Below are 17,733 nucleotides of genomic sequence, written 5' to 3'. Positions count from 1 at the left end.
TGATAGCACAGAAAAAGAGGCAGCTTTGTGCAACTTACTAGATTGTTGTTCCCTCTGCCTTCACAGCCATTATCATGCACTTTCCACACTTGACACTACCTGTCATTACCAGCTCCCACTACCGAGAACCTTGCAGTCAAGCACATAGGCTCTAAAGTTGATTCCTGCCTTATGGTTTCCTGGGTGGCCCTGCCTACTTCATCTCTCATTTGTGAAACGGGGACAAGGCTGCCAATCTAACTTTTATGAGACTAAATGAGATTTTGAATTTATAAAGTCTTATATAAAGTGCCTATACAGAATCATGTGCATAAAGAGTTAGTAGAAAAGTTTGCTTTTGTTTCGGTGTCTTAGCATTGGCTACATTAGAATGACTAAAAAAGACAAACACTCCTTGTGTTGGGAGCCACAGCGGTTGGTTCTAGGTCTCGGCTTCGGTCACACATAACTCTCAATATAAAAGTCCCAAAAGCTGCTATTTACCATTATGTATAATTCACTAAAACATTTTATGTCAGATAGGGAAATCCTGAATAACGTTTGACACCAAGTGCTACTCAACAGCTCTCCCAGGCCAATGGGAATGTTCCATGTGTGTATTCACCTCCAACACATGGTGTCTGTAAGCCACGTGTAATGGCCAAGACCTGAAACGTGGCTTTGTGAGTGTGCACCTTAACTACTTGTACTTAATTTAAACAGTGCATGTGTCAAGCAGACATCTTACTGGCATAGGCAATCAGTGGGAGATGGCTACTGCTTAGGTTCAGAGGACTCGGTTGGTTATGAGCTTGAACATCTTTCCCAAGCTCTTCCAGCAATACAATTTGATTTTTCAGAAGGAAAGGAAGCATCGTTGCACTGCAGATTATATGCTTCTTCTCACTAACATATTCACTATGGGTTTAAGGTTATAGTTCAGTAGCAGACTGAAAGAGATGCTGTGTGGCTCTCAAACAAATACACCAAGTTCAGTCCTTTTAAGTTTATAGGGAGCTTTTAAACCCAAACTAAAAACAAATGCACACTCTTAGCGTTTTATTGTTTACTTATTTACTGATGCTAGTGATCGACCCCAGTCCTTGTGTGTGCTAAGTGTGTGCTCTGCTATTGAGCTAAATCTCAGCTGAGTTCATTCTTTTAAAGAGACATTCGTTGCCCTTAATTATTTGTATTAACTGGGTTGAGTATTTGTTTAACTCCCTTATTTGATTGTGAGTTTGGGGGATGGGTTTTTGGGATCTTGTGAAACCAGAATTGAGGTGGGGGGAAGGGAGGGAGGGGATCAGGGAGGGAGAGAGAGAGAGAGAGAGAGAGAGAGAGAGAGAGATTGAATTTTTGTGTCTTGTGTCTTATTTAATTGTATGTTAAGCAGATTTGAGGAAATACTATCTCTTTCTAAGCAAATTCTGATATAGCACAAAGCTAAGCATGCATTCAAAACAAATGTCTTTAACTGCATTTTCAAATCCATCCTTTTCACTCAAGATATGAAAAAGCAATCAGATTAAAAGACAATGCTTCACCAGAAGGGAATTCCAGTAGAGGGAGGGGGACATCAACCCCCCCAAAAACTTCAACCCCCAATTTTTCCTGCCTACAAGATGCACAGGGATAAAGACGGAGCAGAGGTTGAGGGAATGGCCAACCAATGACTGCCCAACTTGAGACCCAGTCCTTTGGGAAAGAGCCAACTCAGACACTATTAATGATACTCTGTTATACCAGCAGACAGGAGCCTAGCATAACTGTCTCCTGAGAGGCTTCATCTAGCAGCAGATAGACCCACAGACACACATCAGGGAGTCTTGTAGAAAGTGGGGGATAGAATTGAACAGGGTGAAAGGATCAAGGTCATCTCCAGATGACCTACAAAGTCAACTAACTGGGGCTCCAGGGGGCTCACAGAGACTGAACCACTAACTAAAGAGCATGCAGGAGCTGGACCTAGGCCACTAGACATTTGTAGCAGATGTGAAGCTTGGTCTTCATGTTGGTTTCCTAACAGAGTGAGGACTGTATCTGACTCTGTCGCCTGCATTGGGTCCCCTTCTCCAAGCTGGACTGCCTAGTTGGGCCTCAGTGGGAGAGGAATGCTTAGTCCTCTTGGGTCTTGAAGTCCCAGGGCAGGGTGGTACCCAAGGTGGGCTTCCCCTTCTCTGAGGGTTCTGCTGAGGATGGGACTTGGGAGGAGGGGGGCTGTGATCAGGATGTAAAGTGAATAAATAAATAAACTAAAGAAAAACAAAACGGGAAGTGCTTCAGTCTTTTGTATCTTTAGATTAGGGAATGTCTATTTTGACAGGCTCTGAAGCCAATACTGATATTTTTTTAAAACAGTCTTAGTAACTTAATTCTAAATTATACTGTTTTCAGTAGATCACACAATTGTCCTTAGCCATGGACAGAATCACTGTGACATACCCAGTGATTTCATAGCAATTTGGAAGACTGTTATAGGAAGACAAAGAAGGACTCTACTTCAATCTGTAACAAAGGGATACAGTATTCCTACTCGAAACCTTTACTTTCTTCCCTGAAATGCCAGGAATTCTTCTGTAAGCAAACCACATCTTGTCAGAACTCTGGAGTCGGTATAATTCCTGCGTAAGATCAAAGCAGCAGAGCGTCAGAGGCAGCAAGACCTCCATCATCATGTCACCAGAGCCCAATTTTTCACTAGGAAGAAAAGCCAATAATCCAGAACAGAAAACATTAAATCCCGAGAAATGCTTCCAAAGTGTGGTTCCTCACATCCATGAGGACTGTCACAGACAGTGTTCAAATCTCTGTGGTTCTGGAGAACGCACTTCTGTGGGGGTTAAAAATCTGCATAAAGCTCTGGAGGCAGAAACTAATTTCCCAATTTAAAATGCAATTTAAAAGATACTACAAAAACAACTTTCTAAATGTCAATCAATACGTTTGGAAGTGTAGCAGCAAAGGCAAAGGCAATGATTTCTTCTTCTTCTTTTTTTTCTTAATTTCTCTTACTTAACTGTCCCCATCTGGTTTTTAAAGGACTGTTTAGAAAGTGAGCTATGAGCACTAACCCACTGGACACATAAGTAAGGACATATTAAAGACTTCAAGAGTCTGTTTGGTTTGAGGTGAGGGTAGGTGATTTAATACAGAAACAGGGTCCCCTTAGCATGCACCCGGGTAAGAATAAACCGTGCAAAGAGGGAAAAGAAATCCAGGTTCAAAGTAAGAAGAGTAAAATTCAGGTACATCTAAGGCCAGCAGATCAAATTGTGGTTCAGAATTAGAATCTGACATTTTTCTTAGACACTCTCATCAAACAGCTGCTTTTTACCAACACAATGTGAGCTTGGGGCTTTTTATAAATGCACCCACATTGTACAACTGTGAAGCAGCACATCCTGTTCTGATTGGGAGAACACACTAAAAGAGGAGGACACAGTTTCACAGAGAAGAGCAAGTGATCCTTCTGTCCCTGTGTGGAGCTCTTGCTTCCCCCATCCCTATTCCTGCCTCTCCACCTTGTCCTCCCCTTCCCCTCTTGTCCTCCACGTCCCCCAACCCGTGTTCTCCCTCTGCCCCCACATTTCCCCTCATCAGTCTTTCTTTATCTAATTAACTCTACTGACTGCATTTGTCAGATTTGCTGCAATTTCAATGCTACTTAAACAGCTGTGTGTTTTCTCCAGGCAATTATCAGCCACCACACTCAGGTTTCTAAATTAGTTGTTGAAAGGCACTTTAACCTTGAGAAAATAGACACCTGTATATATGTTCCCTGAATAGGACTCATTACTGAAAAAAGGACTGAAAAAAACCGCCATTTGCCTGTAGTTAATAAATACAGTAATCGCAACAACTAATTTGCAAATTATTAAGTGTTTAACAAGGGCTATCATATACATGGTTTTTCTTTATTATATTATTCTATATTAATATTTCTATGTTGGCACAAATGACTTCTTTCTATTTATGTATATGTGCACGATGTATAGAGTAGAATACTGTCATTATCTGTCTGCCAGGAGGCTAACATATTTTTCTTTTTAGTGTTATCAACTTTTTTCTTTTATTGGATATTTTCTTTATTTACATTTCAAATGTTATCCCCTTTCCCAGTTTCCCCTCCAGCAACCCTCTATCCCATCCCTCCCCTGCTTCTATGAGTGTGCTCCCCCACTCTCCCACTCACCCCTCCCACCTCCCCACCCTGGCATTCCCCTTCACTGGGTATCAGGAGGCTAACGTCTTTAAAGGTATTCACAAATCATCCAGCAAGGAGACCTCTCCCAGCAGACAGATTCTCCACACACCCCTTGTACTGCCTTTCTCGGCCAGGGTTGGAGATAGAACCCAGGGTATCACATATGCCAGGCAAGTGCTCTACCTCTGTGCGACACAACAGAACATTTTCATTATTGACTCTTACATTGATTTTTTTTCTTCCTGACACAGTATGTAAAAAACATTTTTTTTTCAGGAAAAATGGAGGCTTTGAGGTTAGCCATCAGCTCATAGTTCCCTTCTGTCAACTCTTTTTTTTTTTTTCCGGAGCTGGGGACTGAACCCAGGGCCTTGCGCTTCCTAGGCAAGTGCTCTATCACTGAGCTAAATCCCCAACCCTTCTTCTGTCAACTCTTAACAGTTATAATTTAAAGTCTGTAGGCCAGAGCTGTAGTTCAGTGGTTGAGTGCTGGCCTAGTATACTTGAGGCCCTGAGTTCAATCCCCAGAGCTACATGCACACATAGAAAATAATAATAACTAAAAAATTCTGAGCCAGGAAAATACTTCGTGTCATGTAAGCCCTTTTTAAACACAATAAAAACAAGTCCAAAGATAACATTCTAGAGTTAGCAGGTTTTGATATTTGAAAAAGGTTTACTAGTTCTCTGTGTGTAAGAAAGGTCTGAAGCACGTAGAATAATTTTGGAATTAATGTGACCAGTTCACTGCCCGGCATTCCCCTAACTGATTTCTGTTCCAAGACAAGGAAAAAGCAACATTTCAACAGTGCAAAATTCTCGGTTGAGACAGAAACATTAAAATAATAAACGTTCTGGAAAGCAAAGTCCACTTCAAATCCTAACTATTCTTTCAGACCTATGCTGAGTCTACGAGTCCTCACCAACATTTGGTGAGGATTATCCCTCCATTAGACAAAAGCTAGTGCTCCTTAAATAAATCAGGAGTTATTGCCAGGAGACTCATAAAACCTTTTCACAACACAGATTTTTCAAGGGACTCCTTTAAGGTTTTAGGAGGCTGCTCCTTTTACTAAGTAACAAAATACACCCCATGGTGTCTCGCTGACCCAGCTCAGCTGCCCTTTGACCTCTTCAATTGTTGAAGCCGATCACCAGGGCCCACAGACTTTGCCTACCATATCAAAAAGGCTAATGTTGCTTCCTCCTGGCACCTGGTGAAACAGAATGCAAGTTCTCGAGCTTTCCTCCCTCCTCCCTCCCTCTGACCGCTTTCCAGATGTTGAGCCGATACTGGGCTTCAGTGTCTTCGTGGTCATCATGAGAGAACAAACAGGGATGGGGCTGAAGTGGCAATGACCCTCTTGTTCTCTCTGGCCTCAAAGGGATACAGCGGGTCATAAAAGAGGAGGAGATCTTTGGCCTCCCTGGAAACCACCAGGCTCTTTAAACACACTGCAGCTTCCAAAGGGGGAAAGAGAGTTTGGGGTTCGTTCCTTCTAAAGGCCAAGCCTCACTTACACAGTCACCCTAAAGTCTCGTTCTTAACATTTTTTCTTGCTATGGGAGGAGGATGACCTCCATCACCCTTTCCCCTGAGTTAGAAGTGTTCTAAAAATAAAGCCAAAACATCCTATAAAACCTCTGTAACACATGTCTCAGAATATTAGTATGGGAAATAAATTTCAAATATATGTGACTAGTAAATACAATTTGAGTTTTTCCTGCATAACTGAGAGTCTAGAAGTCTCTTATCAAACAACTTGAAAGAAAATTACAATCACCAAAGAGGAGCCACAAGGTGCATCCTGGACAGGGCTGAGGGTGAGCATGATCAGGACGTGCTGTATACAAGGATGAAATTTCCAAAGAATAATAAAAGGAAGAGAAAAAAAGCCCAAGATGGGGGCGGAGTTAAGAGATTTATTTTTATTGATGTGCATGTGTGTACATGTCTGCGTGTGTGTAAGTCATGTGTGTGGACGCTACAGAGGATGTAAGACATTTTGGATCTCTTGGATCTGGAGTTTCAGATGGAGCACCTGATGTAGGTAATGGAAAAACTTCAGTCCTCTAGAAAAGTGATTAGTGAGCGCCTCTTCCCTCTCTGAGTGATTCTATCCACTGTGAGAGATTCTACCCTCTGTGAGGGTTTCAACCCACTGTGAGGGCTTCAACCCTCTGTGAGCGCATCTACCCACTGTGAGCGCTTCTACCCACTGTGAGGGCTTCAACCCTCTGTGAGCGCATCTACCCACTGTGAGCGCTTCTACCCACTGTGAGCGCTTCTCCACTCTGAGCGCTTCTATCCACTGTGAGCGCTTCTACCCACTGTGAGCTCTTCTAGAGCGCATCTACCCACTGTGAGAGATTCTACCCTCTGTGAGCACTTCTACCCACTGTGAGCGCTTCTACCCTCTGTGAGAGCTTCTACCCTCAGTGAGAGCTTCTGTCTGCTGAGCCTTCTCTTTAGCCTTTGAATTCTTTCTCTCTCCTTTTTTTTCTTCCCAGTTTATGTTGATAGGAAATACAGAGCTAGCTGAGAGAAAAATTTATTCTGGAGTAAGTTTTGCTGAAGGACTAGAGAAGATGCAGTGCAAGTAGGCACGTGGGGTAGAAAAGAACAAGAAAGGAGTATATGTAAGTGTAAGGATCAAATGCAATAGCTTTACTTAAACTGTAACTTAACTTCCCCAAATGAATTTGATCATGAAAAGTTTGAGAAGAAGAATATAATCATACAATACCTTGGTTCATATATTAACATTTTTAAATCATGTTCATGGTTAAGTTAGGCAGTCAACATCTCTGGGAGCTTGTTCTAGATTAGAATTTTCTTAAGGTTTCTTTGCACCTACAGAAACATAAAAACACAAGTTATTTCCAAGTGCCTTTTATTTTACAATAAAAAGTCTATATTACCTATAAAATCACAGAAGTCCTAGCTAACTTTGTACTTGTTACAATGGGCAAAAGCAAGATGTTTCCGCACTCTAATATATATTCAAATATATTCAAAAGGGATCATTTTTAAATCCCAGCCCTTCCTTCAGTGCAAGCTAAGCAAGTTTTTTTTGGCTAGTATTTACTATAACACTAAAAATCCGCAAAACACTTCTATCTTGGGAATGAAATTAATTCAAGGTAAATTTATCTGAAGACATTTGAGAATTTTATAATCCCTGATATTTGTCTAAAATTAATTTATTCAAAGAAATACAAAACAATCAAGTGTAACTAATACTGCAATAAAATTTTCCTACTTTTTGAGAGTCTTTAATGATTTCCAGGAAGAATTGCAGGAGGAGAAAAAGCGTATTTCTTACTTTTCTAACCAGTGTATTTGTAGGAGGTATTGAATTAATTTTAATTATCTACAGTAGATTAAATGATGTGCCTATTATTCTTTCTGCCAAATAGATTATGGTTGATATAAACTATTGTATAAAAAATAAGAGAAAGCTGCAAAGGCCTTGAATGAATTAAAGGAACTTGTCCTTAACTTTTATACATAACTTAGAATTTTTATTGTGTCTAAAAAAGAAAACCAAAGAGTCTTAGTCCTGTAAGAATGTATGAGTGCAGTAAGTATGGTACCTATATTTATAATATTAAACACTGTTTATAATATTAAAACACTAAAAGTCATGTTAAAGAAAATATTTTTGTACTTTTTATGTCAATTTGAAAGGCAGAAAAACATTTCAGATTTGGGGATAAAAATATTTATCATGACCTCTCCTTATTGGAAGAATGCCTTCTCTCAGAAGAATAATCACATCTACACCCTTCCCACTGACACATGCACAAATAGCATCTTTCAGAATTGCGAGCCTCCCTACCTAATCCAGACCAAAGACTACCCCATATGGTCAATGAGGTCAAACCACATTACCGCCAATGAGAGCGGTCTGACTCCGCAAGTGCCGTAAAGATTTTTAAAAAGGTCAATAATCCAATTCCAATAGCTTTGGAGTCTAAAATTGCTAATTTTTAGCCACGTGCTGCACAGTTCACCTGCTAGTAATGACATTTTTGTATTTTCTTCTAATTATACTCCACGCTGAGACCTTTGGCCCCGGGCCACAGACCCCTATTCAGGCCGCACACATTTCCTCAAACGCGGATCCTTTGTTGTCACCCTCTGCTTTCATCTCTTATTTACGCCAAGGAGGAGACCTCCACTGCCTCTATAGCTAAAGCTTCCAACCGTCGCAGCCTCCCTGCCTTTCAGACGATGGGCTTTTCCCTAGACAAATGCCAAAGAGTTTGACGAAATCATTTTTTGTTTTCTGGGTACACTGCTCTTTCTTCTCCCCTCTTCTATCCCTAGCCGACTTCCTTTTCTCTCTTGTCCCACAGGAGGGACTTTGCATGAGTAAGGATTTACACACTGTGACCATTACCAACAAAATGAGTACAATACAACCTCTAACATCTGACAGATCAATAACATATATATTTTTTCTTCCATCACAGAACCCATTAAACGAAACTGGAGATAATTTAAAACAACTTAACCCCCGCCCCCACCCCCGCCCAGCCTCCATTAAGACAGAACTCTCAGTACACCCCTGTAGAAGTGACACAAAGTGTTTAGAAAACACTGAGGATATTTGGCATATGGCCAAAACTTTTCAAGTTGTCAGTTACTTATAAAACAGAAAGGAGGGAAAAGCAAAGCAAAAAAGAGAAAGTAAACTGAAATGGCTAAAAGTTTGATTTTTAGCTTAATCTTTAAATTTTTAAAGCAAAATCTTCATAAACCATTCCTACCATTATTACTTCCCATCTCGTCACACACACACACACACACACACACACACACACACACACACACACATATTTTGGAATAGCAGAAGCACAAACTTGTTACCATGACGTAGATCATTCCCTCAGATCACAACAAGGCACCGAAAAATTCCGAGCTCCAAGATGTTTACAGAGCAACACGGGTTCATCCCTGCTCCCTTTCTGTATCGCTCAGCTTGCTCTTGATTTCTAAGTGTTTCCTTGTTGTCTGTCCCCTGCAGACCCTGAAACCTCTTGTCTTTTCTTGTTTTCACCATTTGCTTCACCCAGCAGTTCACTGGAGACCCATCCATCTTGTAATGTAGAGTGGCAGATGCTCTCCCGAGCAAGCACACTGCTGGGTGAACAAAGGATTACCATCACCTCAGGAACTCGGAGAGAAATACAACTGCCACCTTAGGACAGGCTCTGACTTGACAGACATCGAACCATAAACCATTTCTAAGTGAAAAGGAAAACAATTGCCATACACACAACAAAATCTGACACAATCAAAGGCAGAAAAGAGTGATCATTTGTGGATTGCCTTTTCCCTCTGTAACTCACTTTGCTTTTATATTGGGGCAATTCACTGGCCAAGAGGCAAGAGATGGTCTTAGAAAGAAAAGCCTTTCTCAAGTGTCTTCTTTTATTCAACAATATTCAAAGTGAAATTCATTGACATGTGTGTTGAAGGAAATCCAGGGCTTCAATTCAGTCTGACCTTTCTTGTTTGCATAAAGCAATATCTGGACTCAGAAATGCTGACTCTATTCTACTGCTGTGAAAGGAACACTCATGCTTTGCAAATTAAAAACACATTAAGCACAACAGAAATTAAAAAGCAGCATGTGACATAATGCCAACAATATGCATAGCTCAGACTGGAAAGGCTCACCGTTCATTAATCAGACAACCTCCAACCTAGGCTTAAAGATAGTGACCAGGAGCATTCTGGGAAGGGCTGAAGACTCGCCTCTAACAAAGGAGAGGTCATGTGAACATCGCCCAGCAACAAACCAATGCCAGGGAAGCTCTACATACAGGAGATTCTGTTGATCTAGAGTCTTGGCATTTGACCTTATTTCAAATACAACGGGAATAAGTACACCTCTAAAATTTAAATACTAGGGTGGGGAAATCCTGAAGGAATTTTAATTGAACCTAAAGGTTCAATTAAATCACTGTGACCAATGTTGTTATGGAGATTAACAATTCGTTTTTTATAACAAATATCGAGAGACACAGTTGTAAGCCTCCGTTGTAGAGGAATACATGTCGTTCTCAAAAAAAAAAAAAAAAAAGGACAAATACTACAAACATCTATGGTTCATCAAAAGACTCAGAATGTCAATGGACAGGCTCATGAACAGTTTTTCTAAGAACTGTGAGCAAAGAAAACGATGACATTTGCTTAGTAAAATACTTTAATTTCTCTTTAAAATCTTCACACACAAAGTCTTTAAGTTGTGCTAAAATTGGGATGTAGTGATTCTGTTCATCTTCACATTCCAAAGATCACCGTGTAATTTGAAAGATGTTTTCTACATTGTGTTTAAGTTATTTGGAGAATAAACAGAATTAGCTCTACGAACCAACACCTTTTATTTAAATGTTTCTGTGTCTCCTATTTTGTTACTTTGACTTCCTTATGAATACCACAGTATAGTTTTTTTATACTCTCAGAATTTCTTATTTTATTCTTAAGGCTGGCAAAAAAAAGTATACACAAAATAATGGAATGAATGTGTACACCTTGGAATCACAGTCTTGTAGAAGACTTTGTTCACCATGAACTGGCTCAACGTATTCTCCTAAAACAGCATGTCCTCCTTGATTACTCTCAAACTTGGGCATTAGTAACAGGAGAGAAGTGACCTTCAAATGACAGCACTTCTGCAAAGGGCTCCCAAAAGATCCGATTAACTTATCTTCTTTTAAGACAGTGAGGCCCATATGCATGTGCAGGAGAACCATATACATTCTCAGAAAGCACACCCTATGGAAAGTCCTTATTGCTTGACTGATCAAAAACAAAGTAAGACCTTTCTTTCTTTCAGGGTTGCTTCCAGATCACAGTCAGAGTTAGAAACCCACACAGGGGTAAAATCCATCAACATGAAGTCCTAAAAGGGTTTACCCTTCACCATCCTATTTGCACTTCAAAACCCTGTGAGTCCTCCAGTTAAAGGCCAGGGCTGAACCATTTCAATAAGAAGAGGTGGCCAGTGGTGATTTATCTTCCATTTGGCCCCTGGACAAGAGTTGTAATGTCTAGGAAGCTTCCCTTCCTGGACAAGAGCACTCCCCAAGTACCCCCCCTCACTTCCGCAGCCTTGGGTCTGCAACGTCATACAAACAACTCACAGGTTCCTTCAACCACAGGCAAGAACATGTGCCACTTTAGGATTTAGACCCATTTTCTTGGCAAGGATATCCCAAAGCAGAAGACTACTGCAGTCGCTAGGGGTAAGGGCAGGATCTCCTTGTTCTAGGCTGGGAGCAGGAAGGAGCTTCTCAGATGTAGCTGCTCCTATCACTGGCATCAAATGTTATTAGCAGAACCTCTTAAGCTCTTTCCAATTAATCCCAACGTATCTCTTTCCTTTGGGTAATGTTATCCAACTTCCATCAGTATGGTATCAGTTTAATTAACATCTGCACACTATAAAATATTTTAACAAATACAAGAAAGTAAAGATTTCATAGGATGCAAACCCCTGGGTCAAAAAGACCTAAAAACTGGTAAGAGACTCATTATGCCTGCCCTGACTTCTGCTCCCTTGTTACCAAACAGGTATCACCATTTGCCAATGCACAATCTTCCTCAAGCAAAACAAGCTGTGGACAACAGCAATGCTTATTTAAATCAGACTGCCATGTGTTTATCACTATGGGATTGTTTCTTACAAATAGAGGACATTTTGTCACCAGGTATGACTTACTCATTTCACAATTATGTTCTATGTTCTTCTCAGAAAAGAATAATAGAAAGCCTTTATATTTTTTTTCTGTCCATTCAGTTTTCTGTTTTATTTAAATGACTTCCATTTTCTAGTTAATACTGATAGGTTCCATCTGAACACCATACTGACAAAATGCACGGAAGTGCATTTTCTGTAGTGATAATAGTCTCACAGTTGAAATTTTTCTACTTTAAGTTCACTTATTTTTGACAATTATATGTTACATGTGTTTGCTGGGAATTGAACTCAGGACCTCTAGAAGAGCAGTCAGTGCTCTTAACCACTGAGCCATCTCCTCAGCCTGGGTCTTTTGTGTGTGCTGTGTGTGTGTGTGCGCGCGTGCACGCGCGCCATAGTCAGATTTTCTGTGAGTTGGTGATTTTGTCCACTGTGCCTCATGAAGAAAACAGTGCTATACAGAGTGCCTACAAATTCTTTCTTTCACTAACTTCATAGACACTCCAAAGAGCAAATGTCTTTAATTTAAATCTAATGCTTTAACAAAAATCTGATCAATAATTAAATAAGAACATGACTAATTCAAGAAATGCAAATAGTTGTCAACTAATAGTAAATAATAATTTATGTCTCGGGAGTATTTTTTTTTTTTACTAAAACTCTACTGCAAACATTTTTACCCTTCATTCTCATAGCCTTAATTACCAAAAATTCTAGAAAACTCAATTTTTTTAGGAAGTAATTTTATTGTGTGCTACCAGACTGATGATTCTGAGGTTTGTATTTTGAGATGACATAAAATTCTAACCATACATATTAAATGAGAATAAGTGCATAACTAAAAGCCTAAGTGCCATGAAACTATCACTGAAGAAAAAACAAAACCCTCGTATAAATAATAATATCAAGGAAACAAATTCCTTAGCCTACTGGAGGACATTTTTTAAAAAGTGCTTTCCTTAGAGAAATGAAAAAAGTAATCGATCTGCCAGACAGGAAACATTCAATCTCCATTAAATATTTATTCAGTGCAGTAGACGGGTGCTGTTCAGACCTCAAAGAAAAAAGCAGTTCCTGATATTAAGGAATCATGGCTTAGAAGAGACCAGTGATGAGACACTTCCTCAAACGATGAAACTACATCCAAAAACGCCAGCACTAACACTGGAGCTGTGACCTGTAGTCACAGCTCAGGGAGCTGGGCAGAAAGATCACTACAAATTTGAAGCCTGCTAGGCTACACAACTAGGGTCTGTTTAAAAAAGAGAAAGAAAGAGAAAAGAAAACAAAGTCAAACCTACTAACCAACTGACCAAGGAAACAGCCAAAGACAAACAACTGGAGACATGCTGTGAAATATATATTGCTACTTTGAAATGTGCAAGCAAGTTCTTCGAGGGACTGTAGACAGCTCGGTGTTTAAGAGCACTGACAGCTCTTCCAGAGGGCCTGGGCTCAAGTCATTCATTATGGGCAGTTTTCTGCACACATCGATACTTCAAACTTTATATACTGATTTTAAAAATTAGCTTTACTATATTTATTCGGGCCAGCACCCACATGACAGTTCACATCTGTCTGTAGCTCCAAGATATGACAGCCTTACAAACATAGAAGCAGACAATACACCAGTGCACATAAAATAAAAAAAAAACATGTTTAAAAGAAAGAAAGAAAACAGAGCTACAAATGCAAACACTGAGCCCAACAAGGCTTGACTGGGGCTTAGTTAGACGCCCTGAGCGAGGTGAATATTGCCTATGCTGGGAGCCAGGTCCCAGTTCTGACACTTGGCCTGTCTTCTCCAAGGAGGGAATCAAAAGCAACTTCTAGACTAAATATGAAATGATAGACTCTTTGTAGATGACAGGATTTTTTATATGGAATATCCTAAGACACCACAAAAACTGTTCAAACTAATAAAAAAAATCAACACACATACACTGACAAAAGCAGACAAAGATGATTCTCAAGAGAAGATGTACGAATGGTCAAATGTGTGTGAATTGCCAGCATGACTAACCTCCAGGGAAACACAAGTCAATACTGCAGAAAGAGGTAACTTCACACCTGTTAAAATGGCCACCTTCCCAAAGATAAATGGTGGCAAACACTGGAAAGGACATGGGAAAGAGATTGCTTGCACACTGTTGGTGGCAACATAAATTAACAGAGCTATCTGGTAAACAGTATGACGGTTCCCCAAAATGTTAAAGTCATTGCTTCCACCCCACCTAGCCATCCCACCTAGGCATCCCACCACAGCGCTGTTTCCTGTGGTTCCAAATAACTGTGATTTGAATGTAAGCAAGTCACCCATGCAGCATTTTTAAAGAGCACTGGCTTATAAAGAGGCTCTTAAGTGCTGACTGTGCCTTGTATATAACTTAATATTCCCTCTAGATAGCTCAGCACATTGATCTCCAGCTTATGACACCGGAACTTAAAATTTTTCTACTTTACAAAGGTACAAAAGCAATTTATGTACCAGGAACTATATTTCAAACTTTAAAACTTTTATCTTTCTCAGGATAGTAAAGTGCAATGCTGTGTGATGCTGAGCAGAGATGGGGAGGCACTGCTTCTAATAAGTTAACATCATAGGCATAAACGATATATACCATAGAGTCTACTACACTGCTGAGCACGATGCTTGGAAGGCCATGTGCATTCAATGCATATTAAAGTTACAATGTTTTATTGACACGAACTCATGATAAGTTCAAGAGTGTCTTCATAGAGCTCAGTACTACCTCACCTACAAGCATTTAATAGGGGCTTAGAATATGTCCACTGTGGATAAATGGGAAAACTATTACATATCCATTGAAAATGAAAGTTAGTATCTGCACATCCATTTTGTTACAGCATTGTTCCCAAATCATCCTAGATGTTTGTCAGTGAATAAATAGATAAAGAACACACACACACACACACACGTCACTTAATGAAATCAGGCTAGGGAGATGGCTCAGTTGGTAAATGAGGTCTTGCGTTCAGCTTTCCCAGAAGACATGTGAATGCTGGACAGCATGGTAACCAGCTTGTAGTCCCAGTGTTTGGAAGGCAGACATGCTAAATTTAAAAATTTTCACCATAAGTGAGTTTAAGCGAGATACAAAAAGTTAATGTTTGATTAAGTCATTCTATAGCATATACAGATATCAAAATATTAACTTATATACCATAAATAAGTAAGTTAATGTTTTGTTAGTTAAAACATAAAACTTTTTATTGAAAACAATATGGTGCTACAGAGGCAGAGAAGAGAACTCATTCACAACAACCAGAAAAATAATATGTAGGAGTCATGCTAATTGCAGATATGTTGTAACTTTTTTAAATTATCAAACTTAATTAGGTAATTTAAGTGAAAATTTCTACACAAAGGAGCATATTGTGTTTTTTAAAGAGAAGCCTAAATTAAATTGTATATTTCCCAAACAAAATAATAAGGGAATTCTAGTTAAAATATCAGTAGAGCTATGCAACTTTACTAGAGTGAACGAAGATTGCTAGAGAGAGAGAAAACTCTTCAAAAACAAGTGGCAGGAGTCGGGAAGACAGACGAATGGCTCAGAGCTTCCTTCTCAAGCTGCCCTTGCAGAAGATCCACATGTGGTTCCTAGCATCCGCACGGAAGATCACATCTGTCTACAACTCCAGTTTCAGGGGATCCATTGGGCGTGTATATACATGGTGCCCTGACACACATGCAGGCAAAAATAAAATAAATCTTAATAAAAACTGGTTTAGGAGAGATGAGTAAGCACCCTATTGAACCATATTGTATTGTGAAGAAAGCTTTGGGTTATTAAAATCTGTGTCAGTAAAGCTCAAAAAATAATTCTCATCTCCTTTCATATTTCCTTTTGACTTCTTTTTACACACACACACACACACACACACACACACACACACACACACACACATATGCATGCTACCACACATATGTGGGTATAGGTGTGTTTCAGCAGGCCCATGACTCTCAGCAGATAACTTCCTGGAGTTGGTTCTCTCCTTCAACGACGTGGGACTCCATGTCAAATCCAGGTCCTCAGGCTTGGCAGCAGGTGCCTTTCCCAGTGGCCCCTCTCTCCAGTCCTTGATAGATTTCTAAAGCGTTCTTCTTCTCTTTGAATTTCATCTGACTCCATTTCTAGTTTTCCTCCATCTATAGGTTGACTTTCAATTTCCTTTTCACTCACTATGCAGCAGGGAAGTGATGGAGTTCTACAGAATGTCGTCTATGGAAACTGAGGGTCGCTTATTCACCTATACCTCCTGCTGCAAGCCTCTTTCCCCCTGAATCAGACCTGACTAATGTAATTGTCAAAATAATGAACAAGAGATGATGTGTTATTTCAAAGGCCGTGCAAGGCAGGTTCTGCCTCTCTCCTCCTTCTCCTCCTCCTCCTCCCTCCCCTCCTCCTCCTCCCTCCTCTCCCCCCTCCCCTCCTCCTCCCTCCTCTTCTTCTCCCTCCTCCTCCTCTTCCTCTTCCTCTTCCTCCTCTTCTTCCTCCTCCTCCTCCTCCTCTCCTCCAGGAATGGCCTTTCCTGTCAGGAAACATGGAGTTCTGTAAGAGGCCCTCATGTCATTCTTTTGCTAAAACCCTTCCAGACTCAATTGATGTTTTAGGATAAAGTCGATATCCTCAGTGAGCATCCTTCCCTTGCTAGTGCTCTTTCTAACAGTGAGCTCAGACACACTGTCTGAGCTTCCAGAACTGCATTTGTTGTTGCTGTTTTTGATTAAATTTTTCATTCTTTAGATCTCATCCACTCAGACCTGCCTTGAAAGCTCTCATAGAATCTTGCTCATCTCCTAACAGTTCCCTCACTTCTGACCTATACAGTAGTGATTAACCAGGGTTTACATTCCCTATTAGTTTCTAAGCATCATAAAAACAGGAGCTATACTTACCTGATTTTGCCTATGATTAAATTCACGGTATCTACTATGGTACTCTCCAACACAGTATGCAGCCACAATACTTTAAAATATTTTAATGATCTGTATATGTGACTGGCTAAAAAATATGGTTTGTCCAGAAAGACTGCATTAGAATTAAAATTTATAAAATACCTATGAAAACTGTTGCTTTCATGATCTGAACTTATTTTTAAATTATTAAGAAACTATTTTAGAGAAAATAAGGGGCTAGGGATACAAGACTGGATGAGCTGGAAGCCAGTGGGAGTCTGTAGTTCCAGTTGCCAGTCCCTTCTCTACTTACTATGACTTGTTCTGCCATGACTCGTCCAATCTGATGGTTCTCACTGTCTTGACTTGTTTTCAGCTGCATATACACCATCAGCAAGACAATCTAGACAGACTTTTCTGAGTTGCTGTCCCCAAAGTATAAAAGTCTACAAAACACGACCTCTCTTCTATCTCAATATATCAACACAACATGCTCAGACTGATATTCCCACAGGAATCTGTGTTCTTAAGAGTAGAAGCTTTTCTTATTCCCTTATTTCATGCATTTGTTCACTTAGAAATTACTGAACTGCAGCAGGGTTAATGACAAATGCCCATTGAGCTCAGAGATTCCTAGCTAGAGGTGAAGGCAGGCTCAGCTCAGGGATACAGAGATAACATCAGAAAAAGGGGACATGGTGGCTTGAGAAGATAGGGTAGGAATTTGACAAACAGAATTAGGAAAGCTTCACATACCACCAGAACAGACTGCCACAGGCGTGGCATACTTAAGACTCACTGGAAGGTAACTGTTCCAGGGGTTGAATCCTCGGTGGGAGTGTGGGCAGTTAAAGAGCCAGAGAAAACTTTAAAGTACAGTGGGGCTGGTCTGTAAGGGATTTTCTATG

The 17,733-nt window shown here is 40.1% G+C and overlaps 1 protein-coding gene across 3 annotated transcripts in view; it reads right to left on the bottom strand.

The window, feature by feature from the left end:
- Greb1l (GREB1 like retinoic acid receptor coactivator) overlaps positions 1 to 17,733 on the bottom strand; it is a 236,711-nt gene that overhangs the window by 113,807 nt on the left and 105,171 nt on the right. For 2 of the 3 annotated variants that reach the window (XM_087593268.1, NM_001432470.1), the window contains 1 exon segment: positions 6,934 to 7,040. The gene's annotated coding sequence lies outside the window, so the exon portion shown is untranslated. 3 annotated transcript variants of the gene reach the window in all.

This window comes from Rattus norvegicus, chromosome 18, assembly GCF_021556685.1.
Source record: "Rattus norvegicus strain SHRSP/BbbUtx chromosome 18, alternate assembly SHRSP_T2T, whole genome shotgun sequence".
Lineage (NCBI taxonomy): Eukaryota > Metazoa > Chordata > Mammalia > Rodentia > Muridae > Rattus > Rattus norvegicus.
The sequence above is the reverse complement of the archived record's forward strand: the minus strand, read 5'-3'. Positions and strand labels throughout refer to the sequence as shown.